Below are 18,056 nucleotides of genomic sequence, written 5' to 3'. Positions count from 1 at the left end.
GCACTTTATAATGCCTTCACTAATAAGTCGCCTTAACTCTGCTCAAGCAGCAGCATCTAGTGTGTGGAATCCAAAGGGCTTCCGGGGTTAATTCTGTCACCGCAGTGTTGACATGAGGCATGTAACAGCTTTCAACTAAAAATGTTACTTGTAATCTTTTAATCCCAAATTAGTTCAACGTATTAGTCCAAAGATCAAACATGAAGATTAATTAGACTAGTTAGCATAAACTCACAGAACCTATTTGTTTTGAGGTTACGTTTAATCTCAGAATAAGTCCTTGGTAAAATAGGTAACTTTTTTTCCTTACCTAAGTTTTATGTGAGCTCTTCCTACTGACAGATGGCACAATCCGCCTGAACTTCTGTACAGGTCCTGTTCTAAACAGGGCTTGTGCAGAAGGTAATTCCAGTGGACTGAGCCCATTATGCTCACCTGGTAAATTATCAGCCTGGAGGCCAGTCCAACTCAGTGTTAGGAACACTAAAACCAAATATCTATAGACATCAATGTGTTGAATCTGCTGGATTGGAGCCTGGAAAGTTAGCGGTTTGTTTATTTTTCTACCTGCTGCGCTACAGTTCATAATTAGGACAGGTAGATTTGTCCCAAGCCATATCTGTGCCTTATTTCAACTGTAAACAATACAAATAATCATTAAGTTTTAAAGCTCTCTCTGTCCTGTTCACTACAAAATTTGACAGTGTAATATATAGCATTTGAGGATCAGGAGTCGGGAACCTCAAGCATGGGGACCAAATCCAGCCCTCCAGCTCTCTTAATCCAGTCCTCGGGACTCTCTCCAGGCCATACACCCTTCTTTCCAGCCCTGCTCCATGCTTTCCTTGAGTGCTTTTGCCTGGCTAGAATGTGTCCTTGCACAGTAATGAGCCCACTGCTTGCCTGGATGGAGGGTGGAGAAGTTTTTGTTTGGGTGTGTAAATCCTCTGACTTTTGCATGGCTAAAATGTAGCCTCCAGTACAAAGCTAAGAGTCTGTAACATCCATTGGTCTATCCATTTTTGTCTATGGTCCCACCCACCCCTGGAATGTGGCCCCTGGAAGCTTGCTCAGAAGGGAATGTAGCCCTGTGAGTCCCTTTCAGGCCTGTGGTCCAGTATCTGTGAGGTTTGAATCTAGAAAAGACAATCTGCTGAACCTGCCAAACCAGTTCCTCTGTTAAGCTACTCAGCTATGTACCCATCAGCATCTTAAAGAGTGGGCTCTGTTGCCATAGAGACAAATGGGGGTGGGGTCTTTTCCCTCCTCACCTGGCTGGATGTTATGTCAGCCTAGGCAGGAGAGCAATATGATGGCAGGGGCAGGTGGCTGTTCAGGCATGAGTTTTGGCTGACGCTGGATGCTGGAGACACAGAGTTGTCTTGCTCTGGGCTAGACCCAAAGCTATGGCTTGGAGATTTCCCTGGGAATCTAATGAGGAGGCAATATATGTTGGAATGTTAATGCTGTGACCTCCATCCTATGCTCAGTTTGCATATATGTGTAAATACAGTGGTCCCTCGGGTGAAGTACTTAATTCGTTCTGGAGGTCCGTTCTTAACCTGAAACTGTTCTTAACCTGAAGCACCACTTTAGCTAATGGGGCCTCCTGCTGCCGCCACACTGCCAGAGCACAATTTCTGTTCTCATCCTGAAGCAAAGTTCTTAACCTGAGGTACTATTTCTGGGTTAGCGGAGTCTGTAACCTGAAGCGTATGTAACCTGAAGCATATGTAACCCGAGGTACCACTTACAGAGACGAGTCTCCACTGTCCTTCATTCCAGGTAAACTAAACACTGGGAAAGCACAAGTACCTTTACTGCCTGCAAAGAGAGCGACCGAGAGATATTATTTAGCAGTAGTTTAGTGCAAAGCCTTGTTCATACCTCACTCTACAGGGCCAAAGCCTTGTTTGAGGGGGCCGTTGGCACCCACAGACACAACCCTGGAGGCAGCAGCCCTCCCTCCACTTGGCTTACTAGCTTACAAGCTTACTAGGTGACAGGCGAAAGCATCAATGGGTCATGGCAGTGGGGACAAGCGGTGGAGCTGAAAGGACTGGTTCTTCTCTCGGGGCCATCCAATGCCTTCCGCTGCCAGGCCAAGAGACTGGAGCTGCCAGCACAATAATTTTCCCATTATACCTCTGGGCCCTGTGCTAGCATAGCATTGCAAAGTGCTGCTACATTGCAGGTGGGACCCAGGGACATTATGGGTGAAATTAATATGGTAGTGTCTCCAGCTGTCCGGCCCAGAAGTCCTCTGAAGACTGCGCACCCCACATTTTTTGAAAATGAAGAAAAAGACACCATGGTGCTTGGGACCCCTCTGAGAGCAGCATAGTGACACTGGGCCTGTTCCCCCATACCTCAGGAGCCCGTGTGTATAAATCCACAGTATCACTGGAAGCCCTCGTAATCCCCTCCATGTATAGAAACATATGCAGCCCACAGTATTCTATACCCACTGATGGAGGCTCCACAAGACAGAACCTGGTCTTTCCCATATCACCTACCCAAGACTGTTTTAATAGGAGATGGCAGGGATTGAACATGCAGCCTTTTGCATGCAAATCATATGCTCTGAATCTGAGCTATGGTCCAGGAACTGCAATGCGCTACATGGCAACACAACAGGAGTATACATACAGATAGGTGTGTGTGTGCATGGATATATGCAATATACCAAACTGTATCCTATGCATATGGGGTGGGTGTGTGACTATAAGATTTCTATTTTCTTTCCATATATATTAATAACCAAACCTCTGCAATAAGATAAAACCAAACTGGGTTATTTTCTTCATTTTTTTTCTGGTTTTTGGAATGTTGTTTGATTAACTCGATAACGCATTTGTTTGGTGTGAGGCGGAGGGGACAGAATCTGTATTGAGGGAGGGGCATAAATCTGTTAACAGGGGTCATTAGACTGGACAAATGCCTTTCTCCCCTGCGTTTCCTAGATAAGGAAACCCTATCTAGTAGTTAAATTCCAAACGTCACGCTGGATAGCATTACAGATCCCCAGAGTGTTGCTACAGAGTTCATGCCCTGTTTCATCAAATACCCCATGACATTTAACAGGGGCCCATGCTAATTATAGGGATTTAGCAGACGCTGTCACAAAATTTAGCAGACATTTCATCACAAAAAAATAGCACACCTTTGTCTTCAGCATCTTCAGACTTCTGGGGACATTAACAACATTTTGGCAAAAAGCTGCCATTCGTTAATGAGTCTTTCAAAGCAGCACTCATCAACTCACTGGCATCATATGCCCCATCCTGTTCCATCTTATTAGTGTGATCTATGGCAGTCAGTAGGCTTGAGATTCAAGATGGTTTTAAAATTGTCAAATTCGGTTAGTGAGAAGATGGGAAGTTAAGCAGTTTCTTTTCTGAGCATCAGAGTGGATGTTGTGACTTGATCTTCTCTGGAACTTAAACAGTCAAATTTCCTCTCTTCCCCGCACTTACATAAATTAGGAACAGCTGGAGGCCTTGTGCATCTGATTATAATTTCTGTGAGATAATTTGGCTCCATTGCAACAGTTGATTGCATCTAACTGTATTCTACCCATAGAAGATCCACTGAGATTAACGGACCTAAGTTGGTTATGTCCATTAATTCTTAACATTATTTACACCTCCATCATTAAAAACATTCAGGAGGAATTTAAAACATTCCTGTTCATCCAGGCATTTGATGTCTGAAAGATGCTCTTCCTGTCAACCTTGAAATTATTAGAGGTGAGGATATGTGACTGTACTTAAATATTTGTAGAAATTCTTAATGCTTTAAATATTATTTGATTTTTTAATTGCACTGTTTTGCTGCTTTGTTGTTTCCTGCCCTGAGCAACTTTGGAATGGAATGTAACAAATGAATGAATGAATGCAATAGGTTTCTTCTGAATATGCCTAACACAGGATACAATCCTGTATTCCTAAGAGCAAATGACATATCTTTCAGACGTGAGTGTCTCCGCCATTCATTTTTATGGGGGGGAAGTAAAAGAAAAAAGCACATTCAGGCATGAGGTGCCTGGTGAACACAGCCCAAGTGCCTCTTCTCAAACATGTTGCAAGATTTCAACTCTTGTCTTATAGAATTCAGTAGAAGCCAATGACTCATTGCCAACTGCAGGGCCCCGCCTCTTAATTTACATATTGCCACCCTGTATCTTGCTGTAGTGGAATCTTGGAAACACAAGAACCCTTTTTTAAAGCATTCAAACTGTATATTTAATGAATGCTCAAAAGTAGAGAGTGGCAGGCTCTTCGCCTCCCACTATGTGTATCCTTGAATGCCTGAATGGGGCATTTATATCTAGATGCATGAAGGGCTGTAGCCCATGCAAACCAGAAACTGGTCAAGGGCAAGATTTCCATTCTCACCAACCAAACTATCTGCATGTCATACACATGGGGCTCTTTCCCCATGTGTAACATGTAAATGGGCAGTGCTGGATTTAGGGCTGTGTGGGTTATTCTCATGCACAGGGTGCTGAGCCGAGGGCGTGCAAAATTGAGAAGATCCATCACTGAGAAGATCCATTTCAGGATGCCAAATTTTGGGCTCATTCAGGGCAACATGCTACCAAAGATTACCCAAGTCCGCCCCTGGCATGGGGTGGGACACAGCCTTTCTGTACACTCCATGTGACGCAGAAGAATGTTGAGGGGCTACAGATCAGTGGCAGAGAATATTCTTTGCATGCCAAAGGTGTTTGTAGGTATAATCAAAATTAAGACTGTTGCAGCATAACAGAGGCATTGTCAGGTATTCAGGCTACCTGGTTTTGGCCACATGCTCAATCCTTGACCAAAATAAAATAAAATTGTCAGCTCAAATCAAATGTGCACATGGTGAATAGGTCACCTGGCCATTCCCTCACCAGCCTAGATCCCACTGTACACATTACTTCAAGAGGAAGCGGCAGACCCCTCAGTATCCCAGTTTGTCTGCCTAGCATCTGCTCCAGAAGCACATTGTCATGAATTCCCCGCACAGTTTCATCTAAATGTTTCCTTGAATCTGCAATTATGTCCATTGATCCCTAGCAAAGATCACAGCTTAGTACGCTTAGTAAGAGATGAAGCAAAGACCCTTCCTGGTCTTGTTTCTCTGAATTATACCTTCATCTTCCAGTATCATGGTGGGTTTCCAAGAGGTTCATGGGGGAAAGAACAGTGCTCTCATAAACTGATGGTGTACCAGACCAGATAGATTTGGTATTAGAAATAAAAGCTCTATGAATCTCATCACACTATCCTGTGTGACCAGTTTACTGTCTAGATTCTGAAATCTAGGAATCAGAAAGGAGTCATTTCTACAGCCAGAAGAAAGGCCACTTTTTAGCAAGTGACAGCAAAGTATGGGATGAGGCCGATTTTTAAAAAAAAACACAGCCCACAAGTCAAGCTTCTAAATTAATCAGTTTCCTGCAAGAAAGCATACAGGAAACTGGAATGTTACTTTGAAATTCTAACCACAAGCGCCTGTGACATTCACATTCACCAGTTCTCCCATTCACTCTCTTGAATAAATAGCTTAGCTTCCACATTTTCGTCATTCCAAAATCATACATGACGTTCTTGAGCACAAGGCCAGCAAAAAGTTCTCCGCTTGTAGTCTAATCTTATTTTATCACTTGCTCTGGAAAACAAAGTGCTGCAGTCCAAACTTGCACCACAATGAAACTGCATCTGAACATGAACTATAAACTGTAAAACTTAATACTGTTTAAGAGATGATGGTTGAATCCCTACTGCCAATATACATGTCACTGAAATAGATCTAGCAAATGTTGCTTCTTAATTTAACCCTGATTGATTTGGCATAGCATTTCAATAGCTGACAGTAATGTGACTAATGCTGTAAAATTTACCTGAGCAGACATGCACAGGACGGTGCTGTAATTTACCTATAGAAAAGAGGTAGTGCAAACCGATGTTTTCTCCCTGGAGCATCCAAGCCACATCTTTTCCATCGCTTCTGCTTGAGTTGGTTGGGGACTGGAATATGCTGGACAGTCTTCTTAATGCAGGCCTCTAGGCCATTATTGGGTTACAAGGATTACACACATGAAGGTGGCAGATGGTTGGTGGAAGGACCTGAGTGAGAGGCAGGGAAGGGAAAATCTCCCAGGGTGAGAGACTAGAAGAAAGGAAAGCTCCCAGGTGAGAACTGTAAGTGTCCACTATCTGCAAGTGTCATGGGTTAGGAGCTACCTTTGAGAGAAGATTCTATGTATTCTTTCTTTTTTTTAAGATTAGTTTCTTTTATCATATTGTATTATGAAAAAGTATTAATAAAATCTTATGGAAAAAATAATAATGCAAGCCTTTACAACTAGTCAAATAAACTGGGGAGAGCAGCTGGTGGTCAGTGTAGACCAGGGTCTGGAACTGGATCTGGCCAGAGGGTTAGTCCCAGAACTACATTGACAAGTGAGCTTCTTATATGCATTTTTATGCATGCTTCCCCCAATACACGATATGCATTTCTGTACACATTTTTGGGATGCAACGCTACGTCACAAAATTTGGCCAATTTTTATGGGCAGCTGTGTTTTGGTTCATGTACTGCAAGGTGTGGGAGCAGGATCCAGTCACCAGGCTGCAACCTGAGAGCACACACAAACACATCTTCTGCAGGATGCACTTCCAATACTAAGTATGTTCCTGATTCTTTTCTTTCTTCCTTTGCAGGCACAGTTTGAATGTGCCTGTGGGATGTGGAACACATAGCAGTCAAGTACAACATTCCTAGAGTGAACATGCTAGAGGATGCTTTGTACCAGCCAGGAGAAAACTTCCCGTTTCCTCCTGAGCTGGGACAAACTTTCTCTGCATGTGACTAGAGGTGGGCATGGTCTAATCTGGCCCTCTCTCTCCCTGGGAACAAGAGCAAGGCAGGGAACACACCTCTCCCTCTTTCTGCTCTTCTCCATTTTGTTTTTCCATGTGTGAGGAGAAGTGACTGCTTGTTCGCAGTCACTTAGGAACTAACTCTCTTATGGGATAGTTCCACATGTGTATATACTTTTGTAACATAAGTCTGCCTTCAGGGATCCAACTGTGAACTGAATGAATGTGAGTAAACTACTTTTATGTTGACTTGAATAAGATTGTCATGTTTATTCTTTTTAAGAGGGACAATAAGGGATCTTACCAGGAATCCTATATTTAAAGGCTAAAACTAGCCTGCAACAAGCAAATCGCTGTGCGTTTAAAGGGGAATGTTTAAACTCTGCTTAGATATAGAACTTGCTAATTCAAGTTAGGAAGGATATCATTAAATAATATATCCTCTCCTGCCTCCCTGAACATTCCTACATTGCCTTGCAAAGGGACATTATCAGGTAAGGAAACACTGGGAAGTTGAATAAAACACTATCTGAATGCAGCCGCTGTCACGTTTCTGGCATTGATAATGTTGGACTAGATGCTGATAGTTCTTTGTTGGTGGATTTGCATCAAGAAACTGCTTCTGCTATAGTTAAGGTGTCTTGTTTGAATATAACATGTTTATAAATGGCAACGGGCTAAATTTGCCTTCTAAACAAAAGATTTAAAATAGTTAAAGATTAAGTGTATGAAAGAGCAATATTGATTGCCACAAGGAAACAAAACTTTTATCTTTTCTTATCCTTAGATCCACAGTCCACACAACTGATATCTGCAGGTTGTTCACAGTGGAAATGCTGAACAATCCTTTTCAGTGTGTCAAGTAAGCAGGCCACACCTTGGCTTATGTAAACTTAGCATACAATGCGTATTCCCTTTCAAAGTACTTAGCTTATTCATTTCACACCTTTCCCCCTTATAGTCTGTGTTTAAAAGCAAAATAGGCCTATACACAGTGATCTTTCAGGGATAACCTCTATATTTGCCTCCTTTCGTGTAACTGGTAATAGCTGTATTCATATGACAGGTTATTTCATTTTCTCAGTTGATTTCCACATTATATCTGAACTTTCATATGATATAAAAGCCACTTCTGGAAAACTTATGAAATATAGTGCATGCTTAGGACTCATTTCCATGTTACTTGATTCCAGAAAAAATCTGACGCAGCCCCCTTAACCCAGAAAATTGCAGAAATAAAGTGACAAAATTTGGAATGGTTCTGCCTGGTAAGTCCACCAAAGCCTAACAGAGGTTCTTCAGACCTGGAACTGATGTTATCACACTTCCTTGTACAAATTCCCAGTATCATTCCAAATAAATTCCTTTTTCTCCTGGCTCCTCACTAGCCAGTCCATTCCTGTCTTATAGTCTTCCTCCCATTAAATCTCAGTGCTTGTTGCTCATGATTGCTGCCTTATAAATCCCACTCCTTGTAAATACATCACCTATGACCCAGCTGAAGCTTCTGCGACTCCTTGCTTCTGTGAAGACTTCTGCTTAACTGAATGAACACAGAGGAGTATCCACAATCGGAGTAGAAGTTTTAAAAGCACTGAGCAAGAGTACTTGTCAAAATTCATTTCCAAGAGTTAGCACTGTGGCTCACTAATGCAATCCTTCCAGTATGGTTCTTAGCTTTTCTTTCTATATATATGGATAGCCAAGTCTTTCCAAAATCCCTTTAAAGGTGATTTGTTTGCCAAAAAGGCTTAATAATGTTGCTTTTTCGGATTATTGTACTGATTGTGGGTAAGAGTTCCTCCATTTATCAATTCTATAGTGACTCCAAATGGTTTTCATAGACTTAAAGTCTTTCCTAAATTGTGTGTGCATTTGGCATGTTCCTTACTTACGTTAAATGACTCTTTAGGACAGAGAGCAGACTGAATTCAAGCCCACTGATAAATTATGTTGTGCCTTTTTTCTGGAAGACAAGGCAATTTATACTCTTTAGGAATTATGCCTATAAACAGAAATGGGGTGCAGTCTTTGAGTAGTTCCCACCATCTACAGGTATGATGAGCACAATGCAGTCAGAAAGGTAAATAACTCTGCACTTATAGCATGACCTCAAGGAACGGGCCGTGCTGCTCTCTGCTCTGCCACGACACTTTGCTTGATGCTGCTGCTGTTGGGTTGAGTTACTTGAAAGGACAATAAAAACTCCATTGAGTGCAGCTGTTATCCCTTTCCTAAATACAGTACTTCAGTTGGGTAGCTGTAAAGCTCCATTCGTAAGTCAAGCTGTGGTCAATATAATATTCACATATCTTGCCACACAGGAAGCATTCAGGAAAAGTGTAGGAGCCTCTTTCCAGTTTGAAATATTACTACTAAATTCCCATCAGGTATGGTGCCAATCCTTTCTCATTTTTATATGCAAGTTCATAACCTCGGTTATACTGCTCTCAGCTCCTTAAAAGAGGGGGTGTCAATAAATAAGCTGAGATCCAAGGAGTTGGGATTGGTCTGATGTTTACATACACACAGCTAGTCTCAAGAGACTGGAGGCCCTCCAGAGCAGCATTCTATGAGTGGCAAGGCTCAGCCGGTAGAAAGGGAAACTAGCATATGAGGCTATTTTGATCCAGTGCTCCCAAGGAAGATTTCTGTGGGCCCAGAAAAAGCTTGTAACATTCTTGTTGTGGGGTGAGAAAAACAAGTAATTGATAAGAAATGCCCCATCTAGATGCCATTTTTGTTGTGCTTGTTGTTGTTTAGTTGTTTAGTCGTGTCCGACTCTTCGTGACCCCATGGACCAGAGCATGCCAGGCACTCCTGCCTTCCACTGCCTTCAGCAGTTTGGTCAAACTCATGTTTGTAGCTTCGAGAACACTGTCCAACCATCTTTTGTTGTGCATTCATGATTATTTCTGATGGTATTGGGTTGGTTACAACCGACCCCACTTTCTATACATTCACTGTCAGGAGTGAGCCAGCTGTAAATCACACAAAGTGGAGTTAACTCTTCATTAAAAATAAATGAAAAAAACCAGGATCTGCACAAGGAGTGTCAGACCTAATGAGCACACCAACTCTTCTTCGGTATGTATTGCAAAGCAGTTGCAGAGACTGAAGGTCCCCACCATCCCACAGCTGCCTAAGTCCCTTCCTCTCCTGGGTTTTTCCCAAGCAATCTGAGACTGCACCCACATGACTAATTTCTCCTCCACCCTTTTCATGCCTCTCCTGGTTCTGGGAGACTAGGAGGGAGGGGAGCTTATCGCAGCAGGAGTGGGAGACACTCACCAGCCTGACATCTCTGCCTCTTGGCATCCCTCATCCCACTCTTCTGCTGCAGCTACTGATTCTTATTCTGGACTTCTCTGTGCCACAGACTTGCCCGGCTCATTAAGCCCTGTTATCTTTTCAGCTTCAGACACCTCCCAGTTTCCTCTCTCTGATCACTCATCGTCATCCCTCCACCAATCCCTGGGGTCTGAGTCTTCTTCCCTTGGGGGTTCCCCAGCTGGTTCTTCCCACCATTCCTCTGCATCCATCCAGTCCCTGACATCCACACCTGCAAATGTTTCAAGGTGGACATACAGCTTCATTGCCAGCCTCCTGCTGAAAGCCTGCAACTTTTTTTAACCACCAATGTTCCACACTTGTTGTTTTGTCCTGCTTTTGATCTGCTATACTACCAATTTGCACCTCCAGATCGTAAACGTTGGACAACATTGAGGAAGCATTGCAGAACAACCAATAAGGCAGAATGATATCTAGTTGGTCCACTATAAATCCACCTCTGTTGCTCCTTGATTGCATCAATGCCATATTGCAGAATACACCCACGCAAAAACCTTCCAAGGACCTTGTTATGGAAAAACAGAAGAATTGTTTGGTAGTTCACTTAACACATCAGTTCCATTTCAGAAACAAGAGCAAGCAATTCAAAAATCCAAAATTCAAGGAGAAATGCAGATAAGGAGAAATGCAGATAAGAAAAAGTTTCCATTGCTAATCTGGTCTTAGTTACATAGCTTTTGGTACTGCTGTGAAAATAATAAAATAGGAAGAGATAACAATGGGAATGGGTTTCTTGAGCTTTCCCCACATGCAATTTTGAAATATTTGTAACTGCACTTCATGTCAAACACAATTTATGCAATTCAGTCCAGATCCTACTGTAAAAACACAACTGTGCATGGTGTGTGTGGGTGTGCATGTACATGTTTTAGGAATGTACAGTGGTACCTCAGGTTAAGTACTTAATTCGTTCTGGAGGTCCGTACTTAACCTGAAACTGTTCTTAACCTGAAGCACCACTTTAGCTAATGGGGCCTCCTGCTGCCGCTGCACCGCTGGAGCACAGCGGTGTTCTGTTCTCATCCTGAAGCAAAGTTCTTAACCTGAAGCACAATTTCTGGGTTAGCGGAGTCTGTAACCTGAAGCGTATGTAACCTGAGGTACCACTGTATATGTAGAAATGTATATAGCAGGTAACAGAGCCCATTTTCACATTGGGAAGGATGACGCCTCGCTGCCAATGGCATCAGAGTTTGGTCCTTTGGGGAAAGTGTTAGAGAAATCAGAAGCTTGGACTTATCTGCCCTACCAACCTATATTAGTTTTATAGCACTCTAACTGAAAATATCCTAGGGATAGTAGTTTGGTCCGGCACTGATAGTTCTCTGCTAGAAATTCCCTTATCCCACTCTCAGAACTAGGGTGTGCTAGTCCACACTTCCATTGTCCTGCTGCTTTCCCCTGGGAAAACCTATTCTTTTTTGTGTGTGGAATCAGAACATACATCAACTGGGTTTTCTGTGGATTGGAATTTGCTCCGATTCAAAGGCAAAGAGCAGGAAAGTGGTGTGGCAAGTGGAAAACTGCTTGGAGCAGGGTCGGACCTTGGTAATAATATTTCTGCTCAAACTATAATAATTCAACAGATAAATTGCCAGCTGCAGATTTCATGAAAATATTGTTGGTGACACGTTGTTTGGCTGTTTTAACTGAACAAGTGCCCATCATAAGCAGAACTAAAATTCCCAGTATTTGCTGGGAAAAGGGCTTTATTCCTTAGTGTAACTATGTCCATACTGAACTGGGAATATTATTTTCATATTGTCGGAGAGCATCAAACCAACTTGACACATCTTTTCTTTTCTTTTCTTTGAAAGAAGTAAGATGAATCCTCCTGCCAGTGGAATGGATTAAGAAGGGAAAGGCCTGGAAGACTTAGGATGAGGTTTGTCTCAGTCTGCCTTCCTAACTTCTAAATATTGGAAAGGAATTAACCTAATTAATTCAACTGTTTCAAAACCAGATACTACTGGGATGCAACAGTATGAGTGATTTATTGTCCCTTCTTCCCCCCTTCCAAAAAACCCCCACACTTCCTTTATACTACACAAACCCATTTTGCTACTGGTTGCATCCACTCCGGCCAATTTCTCTGGAAATGATACATAATTTGAACACTTGGTTATTATGGAGGATCCAGACCACCTCACTGCCTGTCTGAAATAAATGGGAATAAAACTGAGAACATCTCTGTAGTAAGCTGTGCATGCTGGGAGATTCAGGACAGACAAAATAAAGTGCTGAAGAACATAAAGACATGTCCAGCTTGCTGTTCTCATAATGGCCACCCAGATAAGGGCTTGGGAAAAGTCCTCAAGCAGGAGAGAGGCACAGGAGCACTCCTCCCCTTCGGTGGTTTCCAGCTACTGCTTCTTTCACACAGCACATCATTAACCTGGGGAATTTGCTCCCACAACATACATCTTGGGTGGCTTTAAAAGGGGGATTAGACAAATTCATGTCATTTTAAAACTATGTAATGTTAGGACTCTGATCCTAAACACAGTAGGCGGTATCCAAGTAGAGCCACTGTGACACTACTGCAGACCCTCCAAGCAGACCCTCCAGGGACAGCCCCAGGTTTACAGAAGCCGTCCCGGTTTCTGATTTGATCCCAGAATGTCCTGTTTTTCTTAGGGTGTCCCTGTTTTCATCAGAAAAATGTTGGAGGGTATGGAGTTGTGCGACCCCCGAACCAAAGAGATAAGTAACTATACAACCTTTAGAAGACATCTGAAGGCAGCCTTGTATAGGAAAGTATTTAATGTTCAATGGTTTACTATGTTTTTATATACATTAGAAGCCACCCAGAATGGCTAGGGCAACCCAGTCAGACGGGCAGGGTATAAATAATAAAATGATGGTGATGATGATGGTGGTGGTGATGGAATAGGACGCCCCTATTTTCATTGGAGAAATGTTGGGAACCATACATTTAAAATGCTATGATGCCACTTTTTTATATTAAATTTTATTTATTTTGTTTAAGTAAGTAGTACAGGGAAAAAAGAAAAATAGATTGAATACAATCCAAAAATATTGAAGGCAAATATTACATACTTATCATATAATACTCCCCCTCCCACCCGCAGCTTCCCTCCACCACAATTCAACTTCTTTGATTTTCTATTTCCACCTTTATCTTTGCATTCTCCAAATGTATCATTCTTTGTATTTCTTTTATCTCTTTTGTTTTCCAAATCATAGATACACTTTACATTTTTATTCTAGGCATATTAGCATATCTTTCTTAGAACAATATTTTAACATATAATCTTCAAAACATTTCCATTCCTTTTTAAATTTTTGATTTGACTGATAGCTATGATGCCACTTTAAACAGTCATGACTTCTCCCCAAGAATCCTGGGAATTGTAGTTAAAGGGTAATGAGAGTTGTTAGCAGACACCTATTCCCCTCCCAGAGCTAAAATCCCAAGAGTTCTCTGTGAAAAAAAGGAATGTTAAATTGTTCTGAGAATTGTAGCTCTGAGAGGGAAATACAGCAGACAAACTGAAATATACTCAGAGTCGCAAAGTGATTTCATGCTCTTTATTCAGCTCATAGTGGTGAGGAGGAATGAATGAATGTCCCCTCAAAGCATCTGCTTTATATACATTATTTACACAATGGGCTGCACATGATTGGCTAATTCCGGAATTCTACTGTAAGCCAATCAGGTTGTGGATTCACTTCTATCTGGAGCATGATTGGGTGGTTCCTGCCAACCAATCATACTGCTGCATTGTTCTAGGACCAATCAGACTGCTGCATTCTGAATCCTATTGTTCTAGGACCAATCAGACTGCTGCCTTTTGGATCCTATTGTTCTATGACCAATCAGACTGCTGCAGTTTGGATCCTATTCAACTCAGTACATAACACAAACAGAGCGCCATCTTTGTTGATAGCAGGTTGCTTGTTTTCAGAATCTCCATCTGAGCAAAGCCCTTTGTGACTTGATATGTTCAGGGTCTGCTTTCTCTCGAGATCTCCAATTATGCCATAGCTGCCTGTTAGAACACTGAAGAGCCCTAGCTAGCAGCATTTTTCTTTTCTGACCCTTTTCACTCTCTTCATCAGTGTTCTGGGGAAACAATTGTTTGGTGTGTTATATGGAGATCAGTTTTGACAGTGCTATGTTTGCATGGGTCTCAATATAGCTGCAAAGGGGGGCGGAATAGCATTTCATAGGGAAAATGATCTCATAACAGAGGCCTACATAGTGAGGCTCGTCGCAAGATTTATGTTCTGAAAAATCAAGGAATCGTGGATGTTTCATGCAAGTGTCTCCAAAGCCTGGATTTAACTGGATCATATCAACTGAGGGAGGAGAAACAGATGTATCTCCAGAGCCAGAAAGAAGCAGAGCAGGACAGAAGTGGAGTGCGGGAAGAAATTATGTGTGATGTACACGGCATCTGATTTCAATACGATAGCTCTTCTGCCCTTTGAAAGTGTATCTGGAGTATGCTATTTGTCCTAATGCCTATGGATTACTTGATTATTATATTAAACATGACCCTTCTGTTCCTCTTGGCTTGAGAAAGGCTCACAGCTTTGCTCGCTTTATGAACAGCATGGCAAAGTGGAGTCGCAACCCATTTATACAGGTATTTCTTAATATCTTCAAATGTTATCTCAGTGGGGCTGGTGCTTCACAACCATTTCCTGGCTCAGAGTTCTGGGACCCTTCTTTCTTCCTCACTCATTTGAATGCTGTCTGGTCCTTGCTTGGTTATTTTGGTTATCAGCTTCCATTCCTTGGACAGCACTCTGGCTTCCTTTGAAAGCACAGCTGGTACCATAATTGTGTCCAGCACGATGACAACCCAGCTTCCAACAGGTCTTGCTCGGATGGCTGCATTGTGGGTCAGATTATATTTCTAAACGATCTGGAGTTTCTAAGTCATGATATCCTTCTCTGACTTTGGAAGTTCCTTGATATTCCAACTCTGAATGACTAGGGCTAAATCTAGACACATCAAAGAAGTATTTCCGTTAAACACGTAATTTAAACGGGGAAATCCAGCAGGAAGAAACAGGACTCCAACAGTGCCATCTGGTGGCACAATGTTATACTGCATATACAACACGTATAGATCACTTCTTCTTTACCAATCTAGCTGAGTCCTAGCAGTTCAGAGAAAGAGAAGGTTTATGAAGTTATGGAAGTTGGCCAATATCCCAATTTCTTATATTATCCTGGTGTATGCTCAGAGCAGGGTCCAAGTTCTGTTGAGAATCCATGAAGATTGTTCCACTAGTTGGACACTCCACATGAGGATCACATTCTCTTAATGTATTTATCTGTTTAGAATGTTGATGTATGGACTACAAGGGGAGCAGAGTTCATTCAGGAAAATGCATTGTAAGTGAAACTGTTGCCTTTTATTATCTTCCCCTTGTATTAGTCATCAAATTATTATAATACGAGTAAAATTCCAGTCAGTGTCACTGGTATTCTGTTTCTATAGGGAAAATTCATATAGTGCAGCAGATGCACTACACCAGTGCAAGCATTTCTCATCACAATGGCTGAGCTAGCGCTAGCCAATGTTTAGGCTGGAAGGTGCTTCTCCCACTGCAAATTTGGACAGTGCTCTGCTTTTCTTTCTCCGGAGGAGTAAATGGCAACCATTTACCTAAGAGTGGATGCACCATTGCACTCAGTAACACCATTTGAATACCTGCCCATTAATCTTGGCAAGCACAACCATAGAGATACCATGCCATTTTCACGGAAAAAAGATGGGGAGGGAAAGCATGTGAAAAGTGCCCTCGACTAGACAAGAGACTGCCATCAACAAGAGGAATTGAGAAACCAAGAGAAGCTTTGCAAACTAAGGCTGCACTCCCTTTGCTTCTCTGGGAGTAAGCAAACCCCGTTGAACTCAGTGGGACTTACTGCTGAGTAAGTAGCATTGCCATGCAAATACTCCAGCCATGGGGATCTACACATTCAGAACCAAACCAGAATGCTAAACGTTTCATGTCTTGCATGTGAATTTTGTTTCACATTCAGAAGACAGACCATAAGGTAGATGCTGCCATCTAGAGAAAAACAGCAAGAGTTTCCCATTTCGCTTTGTGATAGCCTTTTCCTCTTGGGGAGAATCAGCAGGAACAGCTTGTGAATCTAGAGAGGATCTCTGGAGAGGGGCTGCAGCTCAGTGGTAGAACAGCTGCTTTGCATGCAGAAAGTCCCACATTCAAGCCCCGACTGGGAGTAACCCCTTGTCTGAAACCCTGGGAAGCTGCTGCCAGTCAGTGTTGAGTGAGTCAAGTATAAGCCAATTATTCCAACAATGGATTCAGTGATAAATGCACGTATGGATGGAATACCTTGCTGCTCTTTACTCTGTGCAGTATAGCAATTAGTGGTACCTCGGGTTACATATGCTTCAGGTTACAGACTCCACTAACCCAGAAATAGTACCTAGGGTTAAGAACTTTGGTTCAGGATGAGAACAGAAATCGTGCTCCGGCTAATGGGAGGCCCCATTAACTAAAGTGGTGCTTGAGGTTAAGAACAGTTTCAGGTTAAGAACGGACCTCTGGAACGAATTAAGTACTTCACCCGAGGTACCACCGTACCACTTTCTTGCCCCTCAGTAGATCAGAAAGACCAGCACACAAACAAAGACCAGATCAAATATTTCTGGTGTGTGTTTATGCCATTTGGGGGGGGGGTTGGGGTTTTCTGGGAGGGTGGGATAAAGGGTGGGGGGGTGCATGGGGTTTTTAACATTTTGTTTTTAAACGCAAGCATTTACTCTTAATTCTCCAGGTTTGAAAGAAGAAGTGCCAAAAGGAGTTAGTGTTATTTGCTGTGTCGATTGTTCAGCTGCCTCTTCTCTCCCCCCTCCTTTCTTCATAATGCAAAGGTGCTTTGTTTACTCCCCTGTTCTATTTGAAAGAAAAAAGGAGCCTCCTCAAATCAAACAGTCACGCACAAAGAAACGATGGAAAAATACCTGAAAGACAAGAAAGAAAAGTGGGGGGGATTTACCTTGTCTCAGGCTATTATGCACACATACAGATAAATAAACAGCCCACTCTGTTCAAAGGATGAGCACACAGACTAAGCCTTAATGGTAAAAAGGAATCTTTTTTTAGATAGAGGCAGCCTCCCAAACTCTTATTACTGGCAACAATTCTTGGAACACAGCCAGGGTGACTTATTATGAACTACTGGATTCTGTGTGGTTTATCATTTACTTCCTGGGCCTGCAAATAGTTCTATATCCACAAATCTTTACAAACATTCAGGACATCGATTTCAGCAAAGCTACTCGCATCTTTAGAGATTAACATGTGTGTTTTCAGTGCATTTTAAGAGTTGCATCCATGCTGAATGAGCCCCGCCGGAGGAAAGTATAGATGAGATGGCAGCAATTTCATGTCTTATTAGGGGTTACTTCACTTCAGTTTTAGTTAGAAGGGGAGATTCCATAACATTTGAGAATGTTCTACAGCACGTTGTTTAAAAGGAAAAGAATAATCAACAAGTGCTGGGAGAGCTTCCAAACTGATCTGGGAAATGGATTGGCTTCCTATCATTTGTAAGGCACAACCCAAGAACATTCTTCCAGTACAAAGCATCACATGATACTCATTAGTAGGTCCTATGAAGTCTCCATGCACCTGTGTTATTGTGAATATTAATGGAAACAAGGTACAGTGGTACCTTGGGTTAAGTACTTAATTCGTTCCGGAGGTCCGTTCTTAACCTGAAACTGTTCTTAACCTGAAGCACCACTTTAGCTAATGGGGCCTCCCGCTGCCACCATGCCGCCGGAGCACGATTTCTGTTCTCATCCTGAAGCAAAG

General features: G+C 42.3%; 1 long non-coding RNA gene across 3 annotated transcripts in view; it reads left to right on the top strand.

Moving 5' to 3' along the window:
- Positions 1-18,056, top strand: part of LOC310742553 — a 44,153-nt gene that overhangs the window by 10,030 nt on the left and 16,067 nt on the right. For all 3 annotated transcript variants that reach the window (XR_014538544.1, XR_014538545.1, XR_014538546.1), the window contains exon 2: positions 12,041-12,108. This is a non-coding gene — a long non-coding RNA (uncharacterized lncRNA). The remainder of the gene's footprint in view (positions 1-12,040; positions 12,109-18,056) is intronic.

The sequence above is a fragment of the Podarcis filfolensis genome, assembly GCF_964270895.1.
Source record: "Podarcis filfolensis genome assembly, chromosome: 9".
NCBI classification, from domain to species: Eukaryota; Metazoa; Chordata; class Lepidosauria; order Squamata; family Lacertidae; genus Podarcis; species Podarcis filfolensis.
Note: the sequence above shows the minus strand (reverse complement) of the source record. Positions and strands in the feature narration are given on the sequence as shown.